The sequence below is a fragment of the Pectinophora gossypiella genome, chromosome 3 (genome assembly GCF_024362695.1).
Source record: "Pectinophora gossypiella chromosome 3, ilPecGoss1.1, whole genome shotgun sequence".
In the NCBI taxonomy this organism is placed as follows: Eukaryota; Metazoa; Arthropoda; class Insecta; order Lepidoptera; family Gelechiidae; genus Pectinophora; species Pectinophora gossypiella.
This window is the reverse complement of record NC_065406.1, coordinates 15,499,090-15,510,661: the sequence shown is the minus strand read 5'-3', so window position 1 is coordinate 15,510,661 and position 11,572 is coordinate 15,499,090.

Below are 11,572 nucleotides of genomic sequence, written 5' to 3'. Positions count from 1 at the left end.
ATATAGGCCGTTTATGTTATGTTATTAAAAAAATCCCCAAGGTTAATGGAGAAAACAATTTTTTGGGCCTTTATTTATAGGTATGGGCTCATTTACGTAACAATCAATTACTATTAAAATATAAGTTAATTGGGTTCGCAAACAAACAGGTAAATAAGTAAGAATGTACCTATTATTTATTAAAACATTACAATAAGGAAAAATATAAAACAATTTAAGGCATTATTTTATGACAAAATCATCCTTATTTCTATTCAGTCTCGCGTAAAAGTCGACTGAGTGATTCTACTCGTATGTACGGTATACGATGAACTATTAGGTATAATAGACAAAAGATTGATGGAATGAAGAGGAAAGATATTCTAGCAAATATTTTTTTTTCTTCACTAATTTTAGATATGCCGCAGATGATATTAACTTTTTGGCCGGAGAAATGGTTAGCTCTGAGCAGTCTCACTCGGTACAAAATTTAAGACAACAGGCCTGAGGGTGCCCAGTTGCGCGCAAACCTCGGCTTAGGGCGTCTTCTGAGATGATTATATTTGATAGATTTAATCGCCCCTGGATCGATAGCGTCAAGCGCTGAATGACGGAAATCATCGAGCACGACGGCGGCGGCGGCGTCGATATTGGAGTTTTGAAGCGTTTGTTGAAAATATTACTTATGTGAAAATTTTAAATGATGTTATTGAAAAAATTAAAAAAAATTAAAAACAAGACATTGTTTTTGTGTTTGGAGTTCTTTTATAATAAACAATTTCTATTCTATTCTATAATTTATGTATGTGCGAGTATGTTCGCTTAAGAACACCTTGGTGTCCTTAAAACTGGGTCCTTGAGGATGTATTAAATTATGGCCATAACGGTACTAAGGCTTCAGTATATCTTTGAACAATGGCTCGTTATTTCAGCCGTCCCTAAACAAAGGTCCCCGGATTTGACTTAGTGTTGTTACACGGGATGGCTCACTTTGTCGTGTCCTGAATAATAAACCTTCACGAGTTTTGAGACAATGAATCAAGGTGCCAACAGCTTGTGTTTTCTATAATAGTATGAGCTATAGGTAGTATGTAATAGTGCCTCAATTTGTTTATACCTTTCAGCAATTATTATTGCGTATGGCAAAAAAAAATATCCTGGATCTTATATCTAGCTTAAGCTCCCTCAACCAAGTCTCTGCTGCATCCGTCACACGATGCAGCCCGGCTATGCCACCTAGGAACCGGTGTAGAGGGAACTCGTTCACTATGTGCCTCACCCAACAGGGTCCACATAATACCAGCGTCGTGGTTCACGCCGCGACTTGTGCTGAGTGAGGCCCTTTTATCTCAGAACGTCCACCACAACCTTATGATTATTCTAATGAACATCCTCCTATGCTTTTTGTAATTGTTTTGTGAAAAATTTTAAGTGATGTATTGTCTTGTCTTTGTGTGTGGCGGTCTTTTATAATAAACAATTTCTATTCTATTCTATTCTATTCTATGTGAGATAGGGTTTGATCCGGGTGACCACATTCACTGTATGGCGACTCCTTTAAACCCCATTTATGTAGGTGATGGTTCGACTTTCCGTGGATTTTTCGGCAATCATCTTTCTTTATTGTTTGTTGTTCAAGCGGGAATGAAAATAAAACAACAATAAAGTTCGTAGTTCTAAATTTAAATTTTGATACCCGATAAATCTCATAATTGATGAACATACAGTATTCATTTGTTTTCGGAAATAAATGATGATTAACGACGGATATTAAGTAAAAGAAGCATTGTAAATAGACTATAATTCATCTAAAAAATAAATATTACTATTTAACATTTGCGCATATAAAAGTAAGTGCGCAATGTCAACAAAATGTAAAAAAGAAATATTGTTTCTTTTAATAACCATCTTTAACTGACTTAATAAATGTCGACTGATATGTCACTATATTCTATCGTGTGGGTTGTGAGGTGGACTACCAACCCCATCAACCCTGGTATCAGGGTTATTATTGTGCCGCCAAAGGCCCCTGACATCAGTAAGTAGTAACCGGGACTAACGGTTTAACGTGCCTTCCGAAGCACGGGTCGTTGTATTTTCGGACGATCAGGTGATCAGCCTGTAATGTCCTAACCAAACTAGGGATCACAAAGTGATTTTTGTGATATGCCCCAACCGCCACAATGTATTGAAAACATTCCACGTGAGGAATCGATATCTAAGTTTCAGTTAAGTACACAGTGAACGTGTTAAGTGAAGGTAGTTACACCTATAACACCTTCACAATGACAACCACTCGCCGCGCCGCCAGTCAGTCCGTGATCAAGGTTGCTAAAACGCGGCCTAAATGGGAAATGGGAATCGAGAAAAACAAATCAATAAGGTAGGTAGGTAATTGTTTTTATGGACCACAGAGGCCTTGTGCCTAGCATAACTTGTTATGCAACACAGGGATAAGTAATAATCCTGACACCAAGGGTGTTGAGTTTGGTCATCCACCTCACAACCCACACGATAGAAGAAGAAGCTATTGTAACAAAGTTCCATTGACGGTTTGATTTCGAACTCGACCACAGATTCAAAGTTAAGTCGACATGTGTTCTTGTTCGCCCTCTCTATCTATAGTCAAACCGCTCCATATTATGATAATGCGAAACTTTTAGAAGGATTCACGCTTTTAGTTTCCAGCACAACTCCGTTTTGTCCCCTTTGTTAAAACTTCACAATTGCTGGCATAACTTCTCTCTGTACAGTTATCAAGACTTTGTGTGTATCGTTTGAGGAATAGACCGTGCTTCCGGGAAATGTTGCGACTTTTGTCATTGGAACATTTGCATAGAATCGAAATAAATTATTGCGGATTCGGTTTTGACTGCGAAACATGCAACGAAACGCTTCGCAAAAGGCTGGGAGAATTTAAAATCTGTACTTTTTAGGTACTTTCTTTGGGAGCCGTACCTACCGTAACAGGTTCCTTTTGCTAACCCTACGCTGTATGTTTGTCCGTCCGTCTGTCCTAAGAATATAGGCATCCTATTGAACCGTAAAAAAATATACTTCTTGTACTTACCTACTTCTAAGAATGACAAAAAACAGAGAAAAAGAACGAATTTTATCATTTTCATAATGAGTGAGGGGCTGACCACCTTTCATCATAAGGTTCATCATGTCCATTTTACGACTTACCGTACCTAGAGGCTCGTATGCCCCATCGACTACCCATAGAATCCAGAAGAAACAAAATGATTGAATAACATCAGTACAGAATTGAATTCGCATACTTGTATCCTTAACAAACTGAAGTGAATAGGAAAATAAAAAAAACAATAGGAGCCAACATTTGATTCTGAGCACATCCTAAAGTGATTTCCTCGTAGAGAGAGGCATTATACGCGCGATTTGCGTCCGCGACAAAAGCGACATATTGAGTTGCAATCGAGAAATGCTTTTTTTACATGACTTATTGAAGATTTGCCTCAAATGGTATGAAAAACATGCTGAGAGGTGAATGCTCTTACCCGGTGCCTTGTGATCGTGTAGTCTATTTTTTTTTTCTTGAAGATACCGGAAATGGCATTAACTACTTGGCCGGACAAATGGGGAGCGCTGAGGGCTCTCACCAGGGTATTCTTAACGAGAGCTACGGAAGTATGGAAACGGCTTCATAACAATTTATTTTGAAAATCTTGGGATCGGAAAAAATACTTACTATTATGTATTTTTAATTATTTTTACAGGTTTCCTTAAAACGAATTATTAATTTACGCTACCAGTTGTGGTCAATCCTTGTTTCGTGGGATTTTTTAAACAGAAAAGTGCCATCCTTAATCAGTCAACCAGCGAACTTAAGGTTTTTCGCCCGAATATCCTTTCACTGGTTGTGATCTGCCATGAAATATATACAGGGTGTAAGTGACATCGCAACAAAAACTTTGGGGGATGATTCAGACCATGATTCTGAGTTGATATCAAGTGAAAATAATCTAAAAAAATACAGAAAAGTATATGAATTTTGCGACGGAAAATTCCGCTTGACATTTACGCATAATCATGGTCTGAATCATTCCCTTAAGTATTCGTTACCATATCACTAACAATCTGTATTATATTTTGTCTTGAATTAAATAGTCACATTACTTACTTAATTTAAATTTGCTAGTGTCTGATGTAGACAATCTTCTTCTATCGTGTGGGTTGTGAGGTGAATTACCAACCCCATCAACCCTGGTGTCAGGGTTATTATTGAGCCGCCATAGGCCCCTGACATGACTCATGTAACGACTACGTACTTACATCAGTAAGTAATAACCGGGACCAACGGCTTAACGTGCCTTCCGAAGCACGGATCTTTTTACTTTTTGGACAATCGGGTGATCAGCCTGTAATGTCCTAACCAAACTAGGGATCACAATGTGATTTTTGTGATTTGTCCCCACCGGGATTCGAACCCGGGACCTCCGGATCGTGAGCACAACGCTCAACCACTGGACCACGGAGGCCGTTATGTAGACAATGAATTACTTATTTAAATATAGAACATCCGGTCCTATGAATGATTGATTATTATTATATTCTCAGTTACATATTGGTAATACTTTTACCTTTGATGCGGTTTGATTCTCGAAATTCCACAAACGCTTGCCAAGTAACGCTGGACATTAAACCGTAGTTGCGAGCGAATGATTTATTCAGTGAAGGGTAGCGTGTTTCATATGTAAATATAAACTATCGTTTGAGTCTACATTTCAAAGAGTATTTTTGAAACACGAACGTAAGGGGCGTGTGCTAATCGATGCATTCCTTGTTCACGTTTCAGTTAGGTATGTAAGTAGGTCGATACAAACAAATAAGTACAATTATAATTAAAGCACATAATACCGGGTTCTTACCGCGTTTCAAACCGCGTAAACTTAAAACAATGTATAAGTACAATTATTTTTTTGATGTGACTTATTGCAGAATTGCCGCAGATGGCATTAACTACTTGGCCGGATAAATGGGGAGCGCTGAAGGCTCTCACCCGGTACAACGTTTAAGACAACAGGCCTGAGGGTGCCCAGTTGGGTGCGAACCTCGGCTCAGGACGTCCTCTGAGATGAAAAATATTTGGAAGAATTAATCGACCCTAGTGGGTCGACAGCGATAAGCGCTGATTGAGGGAAATCGTCGACCACGCCGCCATTGAAGTCAGTATCGGGGCTTAAAAGTACTTGTTGCGGCGAGCTGATTGACCGCGTCTATTATTATTTTTTTACCTTTGATGGGTTTGCTCTTGGCCTCAGACTTGCCTGAAGGCAATAACGAGGACTGAGATAGAACATAACTTTATTTGTTTTTCATTAGAGAGAGAGAGAGAGGAAATATTTATTTATCATTATGCATTAATTTATGTTCTCTATGATGAAATGGTCGAACACATCATGAAATGTTTTTTCTCTGTTTTTTGAATAAGATTGCAGAAACACACCGCTACGTAACTTCTGTTCATATTATTATTTTCGAAGATAAATACGTAAATACATACGTCTATATGTCTGTACTTAACATAGAGGGATCGAATCGGTTGCGACCTAAAAATGTTTCATATGCAAAACAGGGAAAGGAGGAAAACACGGATCTTGCTATATGACTGACTAGATTTGTTAGGCTATTTAGTATTTTGTATCATATCCTTAGTCCAATTTTAACGAATAATGATAAAATGCTGAAGAAAATTACTGCGATCCATTCGGAGCCAGAAAAAAACGGTGGCTGAGGGTAGGGAAATGTCAATGACCTCAAGTTTTAATTAAGCGACATTTTCTGGTATTTACTTATTTATATAAAGTACTGCCACGGCCTCCGTGGTCCAGTGGTAGAGCGTTGGGCTCACGATCCGGAGTACCCGGGTTCGAATCCCATTGGAGACATATCACAAAAACCACTTTGTGATACCTAGTTTGGTTAGAACATTACAGGCTGATCACCTGATGGTCCAAAAAGTAAGTACCAGATGATCCGTGTTACGGAAGGCATGTTAAGTTAAGCCATTGGTCCCGGTTACTATTACTGATGTAAGTAGTCGCTACATGAGCCATGTCAGGGTCCTTTGGCGGTTCAATAATAACACTGACACCAGGGTTTATGAGGTTAGTAATTCAACTCAAAACCCACACGATAGAAGTAGAATAATCCCACATGGTTTAAACATGAATGTATCCGCGATATAGGACGACGTTGGTATACTTCGAGGAAACATTTTAGCGCAGTTGGCAGAACGCTTGACTTCCACTTTAAGGTTCAAATCCCAGCGCAGTACTATAACAGTGACTTTCGAATTTGTTATCGAATTCATGTTTGGATCGTAATTATCACGTGCTCAGCGGTGAGAAATCACATTGTAAACAAACTTGTACATTCCCGAGATATGTGACCTAACCTGTATTGAGCTGGTTTTCCCCTCGGGTAAATATTAGACAGGCAGTTGCCTCTATAAAAAACCACGCCTGTCAAACCTTCAGGTTTGGTAAGCGGATCCCGTGAACACGAAATAACTCTTGCTAACGGATTGACATATCCTGAAATGCTTATTCTTTGATGGAATATTCAATTCCTAGTCTGCGACGTGCTTTGCGAGGGAGGTATTATAATCCTTTTTTTTTTTGCAACACTAGACTTCGACTTTTAGAATGGCATAAATATGACGTGTGCTGAATATTGAACAAAATTCTATTCCGTTGCATGTGTGTGAAGGGCGTTGTTCTTTGTCATTTTAATTTTCTATTTATTTATTATTATTTACTTCGGATCAAAGTGACTTATGAAACATAAATCAAATCAAATCAAATCAAATCAATTTATTTGCGAGAACACATAGAATAGAAAAAGGTGGTAAAATAATTTAAATAACAATGTTGTGATGTGTTCGGCCTGCATGCAGGCGTACAAATATACATAAGAAAATAAAAAATAAAGAAATGGTACATTGAAAGAAAATTATTGAAAATATACTTATTATTAAATAATTTCAAAATTTATTTATTTTTATGTTCAAAATATTCCTTCATATTGTTAGTAATTGTGGCAGTGAAGTAGAATGACCATATTACATAGATATGTCAAAAGTCCACAGAATCAGACAAACATATGGTGGCATTTTAGGGTTCATCGACAATTTATCACGATATGGTATTTTGACAGAACGACACGACTTGTTTGATTTGCAGTCAGGGCTAACTAGCGCAACGTAAATTATCGACCGCGTCGATAAATTTTGTCGAAATCGAGATGTTTGTTATTTTCCCTAACATGCGTGACAATCGATAAAATTACCGTCACGATAAACTTTTATTACGTCGAGAATCCGATGTAGCCATTTTGTAAAAACAAAAAACATTTTTGTATTTCGCAACATGCATACTTTTTGCGTTCATTCCATACCAAACAAAGGATAGTGTCACTGTTTCTCGAGTGATTTCGACAATGTCCCCATCGGGAGTCGAACCCGGACCTCCAGATCATGGGCCCAACGTTTTTGCCACATAACCACGTAGGCCATTAAAAGTCAAAATAAAACAACTAAATTCTCGTTAGCACCAATTGACATAACGACATGTACATAGATCACAGAGAGTATGGAACAAACTCCACCACGCTGCTCCATTGTACTATGTTCATCATCATCATCAGCCCATTAACGTCCCCATGTTGGGGCACGGGCCTTCCCTGTGGATGGATAGGGCGATCGGGCCTTAAACCATCACGCGGGCCCAGTGCGCATTGATGGTTATCAACGACTGCTAATGCAGCCGGGACCAACGGCTTAACGTGCCTTCCGAAGCACGGAGGAGCTCGAGATGAAAACTTTTTTTGGTGGTAACCCATCCTATGACCGGCCTTTGCGAAAGTTACTTTACTTCAACAATCGCAGACCGAGCGCGTTAACCGCTGCGCCACCGAGCTCCTCAACTCCTTGTGCTATGTTAGTGAAGACAAACTCAGACGCGAGTTCTCTTAGAAAAAAAAAATGTTTTCTAAATTGACCTGATGGTAATGAAATTTGGGACTAGTTACGGGTTTTGTCGTAAAAGAAATTCTCATCACCTAATTTAACATTGAGGTCATTGGTATAGAAGTGTGATATACCGAAATCGTCGACAACAATAATTCCATTTGCATGCTTTGGGTAACAAGCAACAAAGCCTTATAATTGAGAATCCAGGCCTTTCCAAATCAAAGGGAACAGGGCTACCGCTAAGGAGAACGGATTAGCAAAAGCATTCACCTGCTAATGCTGGAAGCACATCAAAATTGTACGCGCTGTCAGAAATTTTAATTTTATTATAGATTTATCATCACTATCACATAATAAGGACGTCAATTATGTTTTGTTTTTTTTTTAATGTTGGTAACATTACGTTTTGGCGCGTCGATTTTTTCTGACCAAAACAAAAAAACAAAAGTCGAACTTATCTCTTCTCTATGACGACCGGTTGCCATACAACCACAAAAATTGAAGTTGAAGTCGACGTTATCTGTTCTGTTCTGGAAGTAATAGTCTAAGGCCCCTGACATTGCTTATGTAACTACTACATAAATACATCAGTAAGTAAGGCTTAACGTGTCTTCCGAAGCACGGGTCATCTTACTTTCGAACAAATGTCTGAATATTTATGATATGTCCCCAACGGTATTCGAACCCAGGAAGGACCTCAACGCCCAACCACTAGACCACAAAAGTCCTTATAGTAATAGTGGTTATAAATAAAAAAAATACAGCGCGTACGATGCGGAAGAATTTTGGTCTACTTCAGCTTAAGTTCGATGCGAAACCTTCAACCCCAGTAGTAATGCAAGGCGGAGTATGCGGCCTGAATCCCAAACAGGGAAGTCCTGTGCACTCGGTATATCCGTAATTTGCAAGCCGATGCATTCAGCTTACTAGACGCATTCTGCTATTGGTCTCCACATGTCCGATAAAGCCATTGGTGCGTCATCATTTGCAATGCTCGATCGCTAGGGCATTTGTCGTAACGTGCGGGCTCTATGACAGACGTAAAATGTTGTGGTCAAACTGATACAAATAGAACAGTATGATATGAATAGAACAGTGTTATTTGCCAGAACAACCTCCGTGGTTAGAGCGTTGGGCTCACGATGTGGATGTCCGGGTTCGATAGGGAAATTATCGAGATCACTTTGTGAGACTGTCTTTTGTTTGGTAAGGACGAAAACATAAGATGATTCCATGCTTAGGAAGGCACGTTAGGCCGTTGCTCCCGGCTAGTGGACCAGGGTGATGAAGTGTGCTCTATACCCCTCAGGTTGATTGAAGGAAGGACTGTGCCCAGCAGTGGTTCGTATATAGGCTGTTCATGTACGTTTATATTATATATTTGCCAGAACAGTTCAATAAGATTGTGCGAGCGAACTCGCAGATTGCTGCGTTAGCGTTTAATTATTTGACCTAACTTTGCATTATATTGAAATGATATTGTATTAGTCAGTTCGCAATTAGCAATCAAGCAAGATACGCGTTCTCATTCATATCACCTTTCATCGGCCCATCTTAGAAATAGTTTTAACATAACATAACATAACAAATACTTTATTGCACAAACAGGAAAAAACAAAATACAAAACAAAAGAGAAATAGAAAGAAATAGAGGAATAGTTTTATATCAATATACAGTGTTAATCACCTCTTATCAGTTTTTCTTTTCTATCAGAACTATCAGTCTATGGTCAGGACAGCCGTGCCCTGAACAAAGATGTTGTTACAATGATATCGCCAGTGTTTTCAGCTTACACGTAAACATGCAAAATCAAATTTATAAGGTTCACTGTCGTACTACGTAGTATCGGGGGCCTTTAGCAAGTTGAAATCGACTACGCAAAACATAGGTAACCCTTATGACTCCGTATATCAATCCTTACAACAACTTACAAGACTACACTTCTTTTCATAATCGTGTGTTATTTGATGAGGTGAAGCTCTTCCTCAAATTAACGCAATGTCTAAATTAATGCTCGTAAGGTCTAGTTATCAGAATAGCTTCTCTGTTCAGAGTGAGCACGCAGACACCATTCAATGGACCACATTACCATAACATAGACCCGGCATTGTGCTTTGAAGTGGGGCTTTGAAATGTTTTGTTATTGTTTCTCTTGGCTGCGCAGACATGTCCTGTCTATGAGAAGTGATTGATTTGTTGTCTATGCAATGTGCACTTTCCACGCTTATATTTGTACGATTTCATGTTACGAGACTCATTTGTTTTTTTACTAGTCATACTGAGTTGGCGTTGTAACTAAATTATATGTATTATAATTCTTAATGTACATTAATGAGTTATATCATGTACCCACTTTAGAACCCTGTCGCACTATCATATTGACATTTAATGAGACTTACCGTTTAATTTGTCAAAAAAGTTAATGTGACATGGTATCAAAGTGTATACACATTAGTACTCGTGACCGTACTTAGGTAACTTAACACTATTAGTGACACAATCTTGTAACGACCATCTTTCATATTGCATCGCCATAAATCTTTTTTTCCAATTATAATAAATCTTTCCTTTTTTTACCACTGGTTGCCTGGAAGAAATTGCTGCTTAGCAATAAGGCCACCAGATTGTACTGTATCTTTCGTGTATGTTTTGTGTAAAACTTGTTTAGTATGTTGTGTGCAATAAAGTATATTTGTATTGTATTATACAACAACGTAGTAAACCAGAATTAGCTTTTAACACTTTTTTATTTACAGACAGCAACAGCATCACGCATCAGTATAAACACCTCAAAAAGCAGTAAAGAAATCATTGGCATATTAACTTTAAACAAATGAATAAAGAAAAATGGTTGCTGGAAGTGTGTTTAAATATGCCGGAAATGTTGTAAAATACCATTTAAAATTACGTCTTTCTAAAGCTGAAAGTAGAACAATATTCTTCCGCAACGTACGCACAATCAGAATTTTCAATTTCATAATGGAATTAAGTAAGTATAATTTATAATAATAATTTCATCTCCGCGATCAAACAAAAATGGACCAATGGATGAATGGTCTCTATTCTGTGATAGTGACTTGCCAAATTATTACATTTTTATTTTTTAATGACAAAATTCTGATGACGTCATCAATAAAAGTGGTCAAATTGAAAAAAAAAAAACATTTAAAAAAGCTACATTGCTTTTGGTTATCTGTTGATAATGCGCACTTACTTTCACATGCGCAAATGTCAAATTGCAATATTGCTGTTTAGATTAATTGCTTCTGCGTGTGTTAATCACTATGACAGATAAGAAAAGGTCGATTTTTGTTTGCTTGCTGTGTATTTGTGTATGGAAGAAATGAGGAGATTACAATACAAGGAAAAAAAATAAAATTAAAAATTTTAGAATAAGTAAATTAAATTCATCTTTTTGGGGTTATGAACACGTTTTTACAATTAAATACCAGATAATATTTTGAATATGTCAGGAAATAAATTTAAACCTCATGTGAAGCTTACATAAACAGCCTATATACGTCCCACTGCTGGGCACAGGCCTCCCCTCAATCAACCGGAGGGGGTATGGAGCATACTCCACCACGCTGCTCCAATGC